This window comes from Wyeomyia smithii, chromosome 3 (genome assembly GCF_029784165.1).
Source record: "Wyeomyia smithii strain HCP4-BCI-WySm-NY-G18 chromosome 3, ASM2978416v1, whole genome shotgun sequence".
NCBI classification, from domain to species: domain Eukaryota; kingdom Metazoa; phylum Arthropoda; class Insecta; order Diptera; family Culicidae; genus Wyeomyia; species Wyeomyia smithii.
In genome coordinates, this window is record NC_073696.1 from 257,151,866 (window position 1) to 257,164,190 (window position 12,325).

The 12,325-nt window shown below is 43.1% G+C and overlaps 1 protein-coding gene across 2 annotated transcripts in view; it reads left to right on the forward strand.

The window, feature by feature from the left end:
- The first annotated feature begins 7,275 nt into the window (after nucleotides 1-7,275).
- LOC129730446 (open rectifier potassium channel protein 1) overlaps nucleotides 7,276-12,325 on the forward strand; it is a 55,369-nt gene continuing 50,319 nt past the window's right edge. For both annotated transcript variants that reach the window (XM_055689775.1, XM_055689776.1), the window contains exon 1: nucleotides 7,276-7,811. The gene's annotated coding sequence lies outside the window, so the exon portion shown is untranslated. The remainder of the gene's footprint in view (nucleotides 7,812-12,325) is intronic.

Genomic DNA, 12,325 nt, shown 5'->3' on the forward strand with positions numbered 1-12,325 from the left:
TCATTACCACCACATCCCGGCTATAACAAACGTGTCAAAAAGTTGACACTTGTGTCAACTGCAGCAACGTTATACATACGCAGAAATTCGCCTCGGCCGAGTCAAGGTTTAGCAACAATGGCTCCATTATAAGCTGCGACCACGATTTATTGATCGAATTTCCGCTGGCCAAACTCCGCCCACTCTTACGCGGATTACTGTATATATACGTAGTCAATTAGCATCATCGCCCATTTTTATCTGTGCACCGAAATATCTACCTAAACACACACAGTGCGCAGGTTTATTGCTTGTTATCTGATAACCATGATCTGCGCAGGTCTATGAATGTCGATGTGTGCGATATAATGGTATGGCGAAATAATGAAAAACAATAATGAATGGGAAAGATTTCAATGCGTGATCTGCTGCTGACTACTGCTACCGGTTTTACTGGCAGGAAAATGGGTGTGAAATTCGGCAGATACGTCATACCTAGTTGAAATTTGATTCACATAGCTATTTTTGAGTCGGATTAATCCGACTGATTTGAAGTAATTGATCATTACGCCCGTGTTGTTGATATTTCAATGTTGAATCTAACAATATGTCGTTGGGATTTAAAAATTCTAGGGAGTAATTGTAAATTGTAGGACGAAACCGCAAAAAAAAGAAAAACCTTTTTTTCAGAGATATGATAATTCTCCCCAAAGTTACCGAGGAAATATTAAGGAACTTTTTAGCACCTCCAAGAAAATTTGAAATATTTAGGTATTTATTTTATCGCTCCATGATGAAAATAATTGCTGAAACAACGCAAAAATGTCTGCCTAGACACGGTATTTTTTCGAAAAACTGGATGTCTGTCAATTCGAATATATTAGTCTATAATGAAAATTCTACAGATATTCTTGTTTTGGAGTCATGATGCGGTCTCTTCGTTTTTTTGGAAAGGTCTCTGAGACATGCTGAGTACATGTCGAGACCCTTTCAAAAGTTTCAGGTAATTTTACTGATTTTTGATCTTGTAATTTTCTGGTCGTTCTGCCTCCTAGAAGTTGGAGTTATGTTTGAGATCATTTTAATTTCATACTTTTTAAGCCTGGTCTCTCCCAGTTGGTCTCAAGGTGCGATGCTGGTCGAGTTTCGGCTCAAGAGAAGACTGTCAATGTCAGTAGGACCGTAGCGCTAGCCCCGTAATTGTCTTGTACAGTAAACAATTAGCTGCGAAGTCTGTGTCAAATAAACAGAACCTCACTTCGGCTCTAATTCTAGGTAATAAGAGGAAGGAGCTCGGTTTTTTAGCTTTCAGGAGTGCTTCAGTTAAAGTTGGTGAATCTGGTTTATATAGGTGTTATGAAATTGGTTTTAAGACTGATTGAAAACAAATTTTTAGCTTACTCTTGTCCACTGCAAAACAAATTCTAGCTTTGTTTTGGAAACTCCTATTTTTAAAACCCCTTTTAACTAGATTTAGTTCCTTTTTTGCTTCGATAAGTTTTTTTTTCTGACCGTTTTGTATGTTTTGTTTTTTTCAACACTTTTATTCATTTTCCGTTTAGAAATTTTACTAATGTTTACTTGTAAATTATATTCATTACTTTGTTATTATTCTCGTTTTTGGTCTTAACTGTTTTCTAAAAACGGGAGGCTACGGATCAGCGGGCATGTCGTTAGGCTGTCGGACGACAGCCCGGTGAAAATAATTCTCGATAACGACCAGAGTAGAATGAAGCGACGGAGCGCGCAGCGAGCAAGATGGCTCGATCAAGTGGAAGACGACATGCGGGGCCTCCGCAGACGACATATCTGGCGAGCAGTAGCCATGGATCGAATTGAATGGAGACGACTTTCTTCAAACAGCGTGGGACACTTCGACCAAAAGTCGACTGGCCAGGTAAGTAAGTCTTCAAAAAATGATTTTATTTTTTGTGAAATTTTTGCTTTTTTCCTTCATGTGATTCTAGTCACTTAAGGTAAAAAACAAAACACTTAAGGTTAACTGAATTTATGATATCGGCCTTTTCCTGATGTGAGGTTTATTTTAAGCTCATTTTATTTGGATTTACCTGTTTATTGAACAGAAATTCATGTCTTCATGCATTTTTAGCTAAATTTGATGTAGCTTTACTAAATCTTTTCTAACTTAAAGGAAAAATTCTATCCTTCTAGTTTCTGCAGAATCTTACAAACTGACCTCTTCTGAACCTTTTGATGCAGCAAGCTTAGTTCTCTTCTAAATGGAAGAAAAATCGTCAGTAATTTTGAAATTATCGAGGGATAACTTCCCTTTGCACTGGCGAAGCGGGTCGGGGATAGTGTACAGTGCCGTGTGAAGATTTCGGGTGCGTAATCAAACCCATTTGAAACACGCAAGGGACTTTGACAAGGCGATGGTCTCTCCTGCTTCCTGTTCAACTTGCGCTTGAAGGTGTTATGAAACGTGCGACCTTTAACATGCGGGGCACGACCTTCATTAAATCTAGCCAGTTCATCTGCTTCGCTGACGACGTGGACCTTGTCGGAAGGACGTTACAGGCGGTTACTGAACAGTGCACGAAACTAAAACGTAAAACAGAAAAGGTTGGATCGAAGACTGGTAGTCCACTACTGGCATGAAACATGGACAATACTCGATGAGGACTTGCAAGCACTGGCCGTTTTTGAACGTTGGACCAAGCGAAGCAAGATATTGGAAGTGTGGGTCGCTTGAGAAACCGAAGACAGGTTATGGACCAAGTTTGTTGGTGTAACATTGTGACAGGTTAAATTCTGAGGGATGTTTTACCAGTAAAAGAGAGTAAGAAAGTAAGTAGTGGTCATACGAACAAAAAAAACCTTCTTAAAAATATCAAAATGGGTTATCATTTTTAATTTCCCAATCCAAAATTAATAGTTCAGCTTATACACATATATTACGGCATTTCCTGCAAAATACACTACTGACATTTGCGATATTTTTAGAAGCGTTTTATTAAAAAACATTATTTGCTGACTTTGGCATTTCGATAGGAAGGCCGTAAATAACTCAAGCACTTTCAACGCACACTATAAACGCTAGAAAGAGTAAATATTCTACTCTCCAATATTAGGATTCAAACAACTTTTAGGTTTCCTTATGTTAATGAATATTAATCGCTTACTTATTATGAACATCAAAAGGAATTGTTGAGTGAAATTCGCGGTTTTACACCTTTTAAATATTTCCTCTCTTTTTTCCACTCAGCAAATCAGAAAAATATCGGTAACATAGGGCAAGGAACGGATTTATTGGGGGTCTACTATTTACACACGCGGAATTTTCCCTTGTTACTTTAAAAGCAATAACCAGAAATTCTCCGTTTTGTGATAGATTTGTTGCTTAAAAAGTAATAACATACTTCTCCCGTCAAGTAACAACTATGACTATGGCCGCAAAATTGTCACATGTTTCTTTGTAAGCAATAACGAAAAATGCTCCTCTTCTGTTAAATTTACTACTTAAAAGATAATAACACTCACCGCCAGTCAACAAAAAACACGTACTATTGCATATTTTGCACATGTTTCTAGTTTCTTGCATCTTCAATTCATCCGGAGCGTGTATATTAGTTTATTCGTCATACGCACACAAAGTAGAGAAAAAATATGACGAGAGCTCCCAGGTGTCATTTATTTTTCTCCGTCATACAGTAAGGAAACGTTGATAACTCCAAAGACTTCATTTGCGTCTTACAATCATAACACGATTTGGAAACTGCGTTTGAGAAAAACACATGCAAGAACACACTCAAGTTCACATTGCGTTCCGCGTGTACTTTTTCTGGACTTGGAAGTTCAGAAAAAGTTCCGCGTCAGCCTTTTCTGAACTTCCAAGTTCACATGAGGTTCCGCCTGTACTTTATCTGAACTTTCAAGCTGAAAGAGAGACCCGGTATATTCCTACCCATAAACGTGTAGGTAACGAAGAGAAATCAGCACATCGAGTAAAATCGATGCTGATCTCATATAGCGGGAACGGAGCAGTGATATGAATCTAGGCTTCAAAGAGGGAGGACTCGAGTTCGAAGCTTGGTGTAGCAAGTTGCAGAAAAATATTAAATTTAATAATAAATGGAGCCAGTTAATAATTCTTCTGATCTAGATTTCTTCAGTACATGATTATCATGGGATTATACCAACACTAATAATAATTTTCTTTTCAAGCTGAATAGCGCTCTGTTCAGCGACCTATCCGAACTTGTGTGAACTTTCTAGTTCGGTTTAGAAGGTGCTTTGCATGCTACTCGTAGTTTATTCAAGAAATGCGACCTTGAAAGTACGGTTTATTACTTAAAAATTGAGCTGAATCGAATTCTTTTCATGATCGTTTGATTGGCTGATTAATCTATGAATTCTAATTTTATCCGAGTTATTGGTTACTTGAGTAGTGTCTCTTTAAGCGCAGTGAATGCCTCGGTTATTATATTCTAAGCCTAAGCAAAGATGTCTAGAGCACGTGACTGTGACTTTCAGTTTCTTCTTACATTTAGGACGGGACCATCTGATCTGATGACTTAAATGCGCACAGAGCTGTAATTGGTAATTATTAATAAAATCGATTTATCGTGCAAAGTCTGCCAGATGAAAATGAAAATTAGAAGGCAGCACCGAACAGGGAAACTGATAAAATTGCTTCACCTTCCACCATCCATAGCATGACCTTGTCGTCATCATCAAATTAACAATGTGTACAAATTAGGTCGACTTTTGCACACGTGCAGCGACATTCGCGTTCCCTGCATACGGCAGGAGTCACGTATCCAATTCTAGTCCTATTTGGTCTAAGTCACATCTTCAGTTCTCGTTCATTTTGCGCATTCTCGTAAAATTACATCCACTGCTCTGCCGTAATCTCGCAGACTGACGTATGCGACAGCGAGTGAAATTTTCAGTACGAAGCTTTTTCCAAAAACGTTTGTATAATAAGTGTTAGGACGCATTTCAACAATCTGATCTGTACATAGTGCATTAATGTAGTCACAAAACATTGTCGAACGTATGATTTGTGGAAAAAGGTTTATTAACTGAAATTATGTTACCAACGTCATTTTGTTGTAGAAACAACGATTTTATTTTCCCTGTTTCTACAACCGATTGACGTACGTCCATCGTAGTATGCGACAAGTCACTAACAAAGATTCTTTTTTCATAATCAGTCAAACAGTCGCGATTCGATTATACGTTCTGGGAAATGGATATATTCAAATATATAGTAGCGTTCGTGGCCTCTGCCATTTTCCATCCGCACTTCTTCCGTACGAATAACAAGTGCGCTTCAGTTGTCCACGAACATGGACCAAGCTTCGTGGTCTTAGAGGGCTACAATATGATCAACGTTTTGTAGATGGTAAACTTCGTGCCGCGGCGAATTTTATTTGAGCAGAGCATCCTTTAGAGTCAATAAAAAAGGGTACGATTTCCTGCCATAGAACCTCGACGATTTTCTCTGCTGATGTAATTCTCGGTAGTCACCAGTTAGCCTAGTTACACTCATTTGTCAACTACCTCGATTTCATCACCGCTAAGCTGAATCCTTGGTAGGATATTAACACGGTCTTTTCTAGGGTCGATTGTAGGCTTCTGTGCATCTTCACGATTACGGAAATATCCATATTGAGTGGTATTCGATAATTTTGGGATGTTCTCCAGGGAGCAGAAGTCGTTAACTTAGATTTCTAAAAGACAATATCTGGCCTCTTGTCATCATTCTGGTTCCGGAAATTGTCATATTGGGTGGTATTTGGCCATTTTGATCTGTTATTCAGAAACCAGAAGTTGCCATCTTAGAATTCAAAATAGTCCCTGGGGGCAATTCTTGGCTCCTGGGCATCATTTCGGTCATTTTAGGCTGTTTTCCGGAAAAATTGTTTCAAATATGTGTTCTTCAAGGTCAAACTTTTGCATCATTTTACACCCCCAACTGCACTGCCAGTTTCTACACGGCCAATGGCACTATAATTGATTTACGAGCATCAGGAATTCATCAGCCAATACAGTTCTGACACCTTGTCACTCAGTCACTCAGCAGCAGCTACCGCTGCAATAAATTAACGGTTGAGTATAAGGTACCTATAACAAGATAATTACCCAGTTTACAATCGCTTCTATAGGACAGATGACAGTATTAGGTACCGATGGTCGCGACGGAGCGGTCCGTCAATCAGTCATCCAGTGTAGCAATCAGTCACAATTTACGACTCTACGGTGACCCCTTACTTATATACAGCTGAATTTGCCTTGTGGGCACTTCGGGACGTGCTAATCTCGATCAGATAACGCCCGTCATTGGGGCAATGATTTAAGCTTCATGACATCGAACGTGGGATGATCCATTTCACTCAACTGGATTTGACCGCGCACCGATACCGGCTTCTCGATGGGTTTGATAACTGCCGAAGGCAATCGATTAGGGGCAGTCAAGGTGAAGGAAAAGCGGCTTGGAGCGATTATTGATTTACGCTCGTGTAATTAAATTTTCTAAGTTCATGATGTTGATGGGGAATTGACATGCAAGCGTCTGTTGAATTAAGGCATAGATGAAATGAAAAAAGGGGAAACGAATTTTCCAAATTTGAATCACCACCAGCACATCTGGGACTATTTGGGAAACGTTTCTTTTTTATTTCAGTGGAAAACTTTCGGTTGAACCGAGGTTCATAACTTTCGTTTGAGAGGAACTTTATCCGAATAAAATCTACGGACCGGTAGAAACACTAACATTCTTTCCAGCTTTATTATCATATTGGAATTATTTACGCATTTGTAATCCAAATTATACTCTTTTATCTAGTTCAGCAAACTGAAAATAGTAGTTCCGAAAATCTAATCAAAGTATTTTTGGTCATAGTTTCCTGAGTACAGGCGCCTTGATATCTACTAATAATCAGTCAGGAGTGTTTTTTATCCCCGCATCGGGGGTAGGATCGCTCGTGTACCGTTTATGCAGGGGAGGTGAAGTTGTCTTTTTCCTACACCGATAACGATCTACACCGGCTCCGTCTCGTATCCTGATTCCCGTCTTCAACTTCAGCACAGTAGCGCCTTATCGCAACGAAGGAGTGCAAACCAGGCGCGATCAGTGTGCTGTAGTGGCGAACCGTTCCGTGACGTGTTTCGAATTGGCAGCTAAGAGCCACATCATACATGCATACTTACACACAGAGACACGACGGTATGGAGCAGCTTTGTAGTTTTTCTTCGAGCAAGTTTGCAATGGCACCCGATAGGTTGGTAGGTGGGTACCTACATATGTTCATCCCGACACTCCGCAATCGCTCTCGGTGTGGCAGTCAAGTGGCGTACGTAGCTCTTGTCGATGGGGACAGACTGGACGGAATCTGCTGATTGGAAAATTGCCGATTGACAACGTACGGTCAGTCACGGGCCAGTTTCAGTCGCGAAGACACGTACCATCCGGGACACAGCCGGGAGTGAAACCTTTTTTCCCATTTTTTTCTCTGTTGTTAAGTCAATCGTCTGCGAGTGCTGCGGGCTAGGGATAATAGTTTTTTTTGTTTAGTACGCAAAAAAACTGTTTATACGTGTGAGACTTGAATCTAGAACAGATTATGGTACGGGAGAACGGCTGCTTGTTCTTATCGCTTGAACTTGTGCGCTCGGGCTTGAGTGTCGTTTCCATGAACTCCGGCGTCAAGTGGAATGTGATAAAAGTAACGTATTCAGGCGCTGTGCAAGTGAAAGAATGAAGTGATGATGAAAGTTCTGCTCGGCGAACAAATTTAAAGTGCTACTGAAGGTGGACGTTATATTTCGAGTGTTTGTTGTCATCACGCTTTTTTGCTGATTCTGAGGTAAAATCCAAGAGCATATCGAATTTTCATAATGCAAGGCTTGCAGTTTGGGTGGATTAATTTTTTCGAATGAACTCCGTGAATGAAGCTTTATGTGAAAAGTGACTGGAAACACACACTTTTAATTTATAAGTGTGCAACTATTTTGATTACTGGTACAACCTGTGAATTATTGTTGTTTTCGCTTTTCCCTATCAAAAACATTTACAGATGATTCTGTTCTTGAAAGTCAATACTGCACTGAAAAGTCATTTTCAAACCCACTAGATAATAGTTTGTTTTAGTATCAAAGGTAAAAAGTGTAAAATGATAGCCCAGAAGTTTATTCACTCGAATGATGTACTTTTTCTCTTTAAATACCAGGCATCAAATTTCTTAAACAGGGTTCGACATCGGAGCTAAACGTTAAATCCGTCTTCCAAGCCGGTCTGTTCTGAGTTAGAACCGGAACGGCCTTTGAAGCCAGTATTCGGTCGGATTGGAATATATCGGAAGAATGCTAACCAAATTTAACTGCCAAATTTATTAATATGCATAGTGTTTTTTGTATTGAATAAACTGAATAAAACGAAGCACGCATTACTAGTGGTGGAGATACATTGACAATTTTTGTATAATTCTGTTTTCCCCCATGGGTAGATTTTAGCGAGTGATAAACAGAAAAAAAATTGAAAACTATTTTTTTCGGTTAGAAAAATTAACGGTGAAGTAAAGTTGAAAATGAAGGTAAAAAAAAATACATTCATAATTTTCTACCGGTAAACTTTGTAATATTCTTGTTCTCAAACATAACCAAAACAGCTCGCTTCACATTGAAAAAGTGCTTCAGTTTCGGACCGAACTTCTTTTTGCCGTTTTCCTGGTTAAGAACAAATAGGACGTCGAAAGAACCCTTCGTCTTCAGATTTGATGAATGATTCAATCCAAGTCGGAGTTGCCGAAGTGTTACTCTAACAAGACATTGTCATGGAACAAAACTACTTTGTCATATCAGTTCTCGATTTGTCGACGTTTTTTCCGTTTTTCCTTCAATGTCCGACTCAAAAGCATCAATTGACGAGTGTTAAGGTCCTCAGTGATAGTTTCACCAGGTTGGAGTAGTTCATAATAAATTACGGATAGATTAGCTGATCCCAACATAACCCTTTTCGCATGAATATCCTGCTTGGGTGTTGATTTCGATACATGATAAGGCAACACTTTGCCCTTCCATCACCAGTTACTATGTATTCAATGCGAAAATCCTCTCTTCGACTGCCGTTGGATCAGTTGCTTACAGATGACTAAACAACGCCGTTTGGTTTCAATTCATGTGGGACTCACGACCATGTTTTTGTACCAGTCCAATAATTTTGAGTCATTTTTCAGTTGCTAGTAAGTTAACTAAAAGCGATTTGAACATATCTGGAAATGTTTGACACGGGTCTTCACCGAAGATTGTCAATAATTCTTCACACCTTTTACGCTGTTTCCCGAGTCGAAAACTTCACAGGGATGTTACGGATATCGTATTCCGACTCGTGAATGCAGAATATAAAATAACATCCGTATCCGCGTCAGAACTCAAATATCCGCAACCGCATCTGCAAATATTTGAAAAATCACATCACACGTTCACCAAAAACATCAATTAAAATAAGTCGATATGTGGAAAAATGGAGTAAAATTTATTTATTGTTAATCCGAGAATTTATTCAACAATTGTATCATTTTTTTCCTCGATTTAAAACAAAGCCTTGGTATTACATTTCGTAAAAAACTTGACCTTCTGTTTTTTCTATACACAGACTTTGCAGTCAACTGTTAGGTGTACAGGACAATGACGCCAGGCTAATTTTCTATTCTATTCTATTGGCCGAGCTGCAGGCCACCACGGGTCGGCGCTTGGCGACCGTCGAGGCCATGCACGGGCTGTGTGACCACCGATGGGTGTGCGATAACATCTATTAGTCCCGGACCGGCAGCGGGAGCTTGCCTAGGGAGTGGTGGGGTTTCGGGCATTGGGCAGTCGATTCCCCGTAAAAGCCACGGCCACCCGTAAGCAGCTTTGACGGTGCGAGTAGTGCCGCTCCCATCACCCAAATGCACTAACCTGCCTATTGGGACTGATACCAGTAAGGTCCCAATTATGGTGTACTGGTCGCTGTGTTTTTAGGTTTTTGAGAGGGAATACGATTTCATACCACGACGTTGGGCTGGCACCTGCACCGAGCTCCCTTAGTAAAGTCGTGTGACAACGGCTTGAAACGGCGAGGTGGCATACGGCTGCAGAGGTCTCCGTCCCGTAAAACCTGGCAGGCCTTCCAGTACGTTCCGCGGTCATTGCCTGATGGGAATCAGGCAGGAGTGGGATCAGATGCCCTTTCCTGACTTACGCCGGTCGGAAGGCGTCATAGTTGCTCATGAGGGGCTATGGCGACCTTCACTAGCCATGACCTCACTGCTCCGGCATAGGCCACCATGGGACCATATAGGCGACCACTCCACCATGACCAAGGATAGCGGCTGGAAGGGGGATCCTTTTAACCAAAATGTTTTCTTATAAAATCGACGAAAAGGCGAAGGTAGTGGATGGGGCGGACGGGTTAGTAAACCTGTTTGCCAGGCGGGGCATCGCCCGGTCTCCACCGAGACTGGCCGATGCCGGTAAAGGCGGCGCACAGGTTGGTACACCTTTTGCGACACCGACAGGGGAATTCCGAGTTGGGGCAAAGGCGGGCACGCCTAAGCCAGCACCAACCGGAACGGCGAAGACTGGTGGCAAGGTGGAAACATCTAAAACCGCCAAGGAGCGGGAACAGATATCTGGGGCTATGCTACTCTCTGCGGTAGAAAGCCACATGAACAAGTTCCCGAGCGTGGAGGCGGTGTCCGTACAACTTGATGAAATACTCAAGTACACGGACGAACGTAGCAACATATCAAAAGACCTGAAACAATGTCTTCTGTTGTTACGTATGAACGTTTGCAGCGCGAAGTCCGAGCTTTCACAAGCCCTTAAACGGGCTAACGATGCCGAAAGCAAGGCACTCGTGCTAGAGGCGAGGCTCAACCAGCCTTAAAAAGGGAGTGCTGCAGCTGTGTCTAAATACACACAAACAGCTGCAGCATCGTTTGCCGAAGTCTGTTCAACTGAACCGACTGGCAAACGTGCGAGGGGCTCTCCGGGGGAAACAGCCCCCAGGACGCAACGAAGGCGGTTGTTCGGTGACAGCCAGGAAGCTGGCTCGTCGGTCCAGCCGAGCAAAGAACCGGCAAACGGCGAAGCCACGGATTGGACCACCGTGGTGAATAAGAAGCGGCAGAAGCGGGAACGACGCGTGAAGCGCGGCGACCGCAATAAGAAGCCGCAAGGAGCGAGTGGGCGGAGCAAGGGTGACGCGCTCATTTTCAAGACCGATGCGTCTAAGTACGCCGAAGTCTTGAAGGCCATGAGAGGCGAACCCAAGCTCAAAGACCTCGGCACGGACGTCAGGTCAATTCGTCGGTCACGCACCGGCGAGATGATCCTCGAACTCCGCAAAGAGGCGAAGGGCAAGGGCTGTGCCTATGAAAAGACGGCCCAGGAAGTGCTAGGCGAGGAGGTTCAAATCCGAGCCCTCACTCCTGAAGTGACTCTCCAGCTTAAAAACCTGGACGAGATCACCGAAGGGTGCGACATAGCACAAGCCTTCGAACGAGAGTGTGGAGTGGTAGTGACCGCAGAGGCAGTTCGTCTCCGCAGGGGCCCGGCTGGCACCCAGGTTGCTACCATAAAGCTTCCACTGGCGGAGGGTAACAAGGCCCTGAAGAAGGCCACGTTGAAGGTGGGTTGGTCGGTCTGCCCTCTGGGCACCTTCCAACAGCCGGACGTTTGCTTCAGGTGCTTTGAGCGGGGGCATAAATCCTGGTCGTGCAAAGGGCCCGACAGGTCCAATTTATGCTGCCGCTGCGGTGGCCACAAGGCACGGGACTGCGGTGCACCTCCCAAGTGTCTGGTATGCACCGGTAAACGCGACGCCAACACGCCATGGGAGGCCCCAAGTGTCCGGCTGCACGGCCGGCTACTAAGCCGCAGGCCTGAGGGTGATACAGTTAAACCTGAACCACTGCTATGCGGCGCAGCAGTTGCTACACCAAGCGGCTGCTGAGTCGTTGTCGGACGTGGCCATCGTCTCGGACCCATACCGCATCCCAACCGGAAACGGTAACTGGGTATCGGACAAGTCTGGGAAGACGGCCATTTGCACGACAGGCAGGTCCCCGGTTCAGGAGATTGTGTCGACCTCCAGAAAGGGGTACGTTATAGCCAAAGTGGATGGAGTATTCTACTGCAGTTGCTATGCTCCGCCAAGTTGGTCTACCGAAACGTTCGCGCAGATGGTCGATCAAGCAACCGTGGAACTGACGGGCCTATGGCCGTTGGTGGTTGCGGGTGACTTCAACGCTTGGGCTGTCGAGTGGGGAAGTCGCTGTACAAACCAGAGGGGCCAGGTCTTGTTGGAAAAGCTTCCATGGCTGTGGCAGCGCTATCT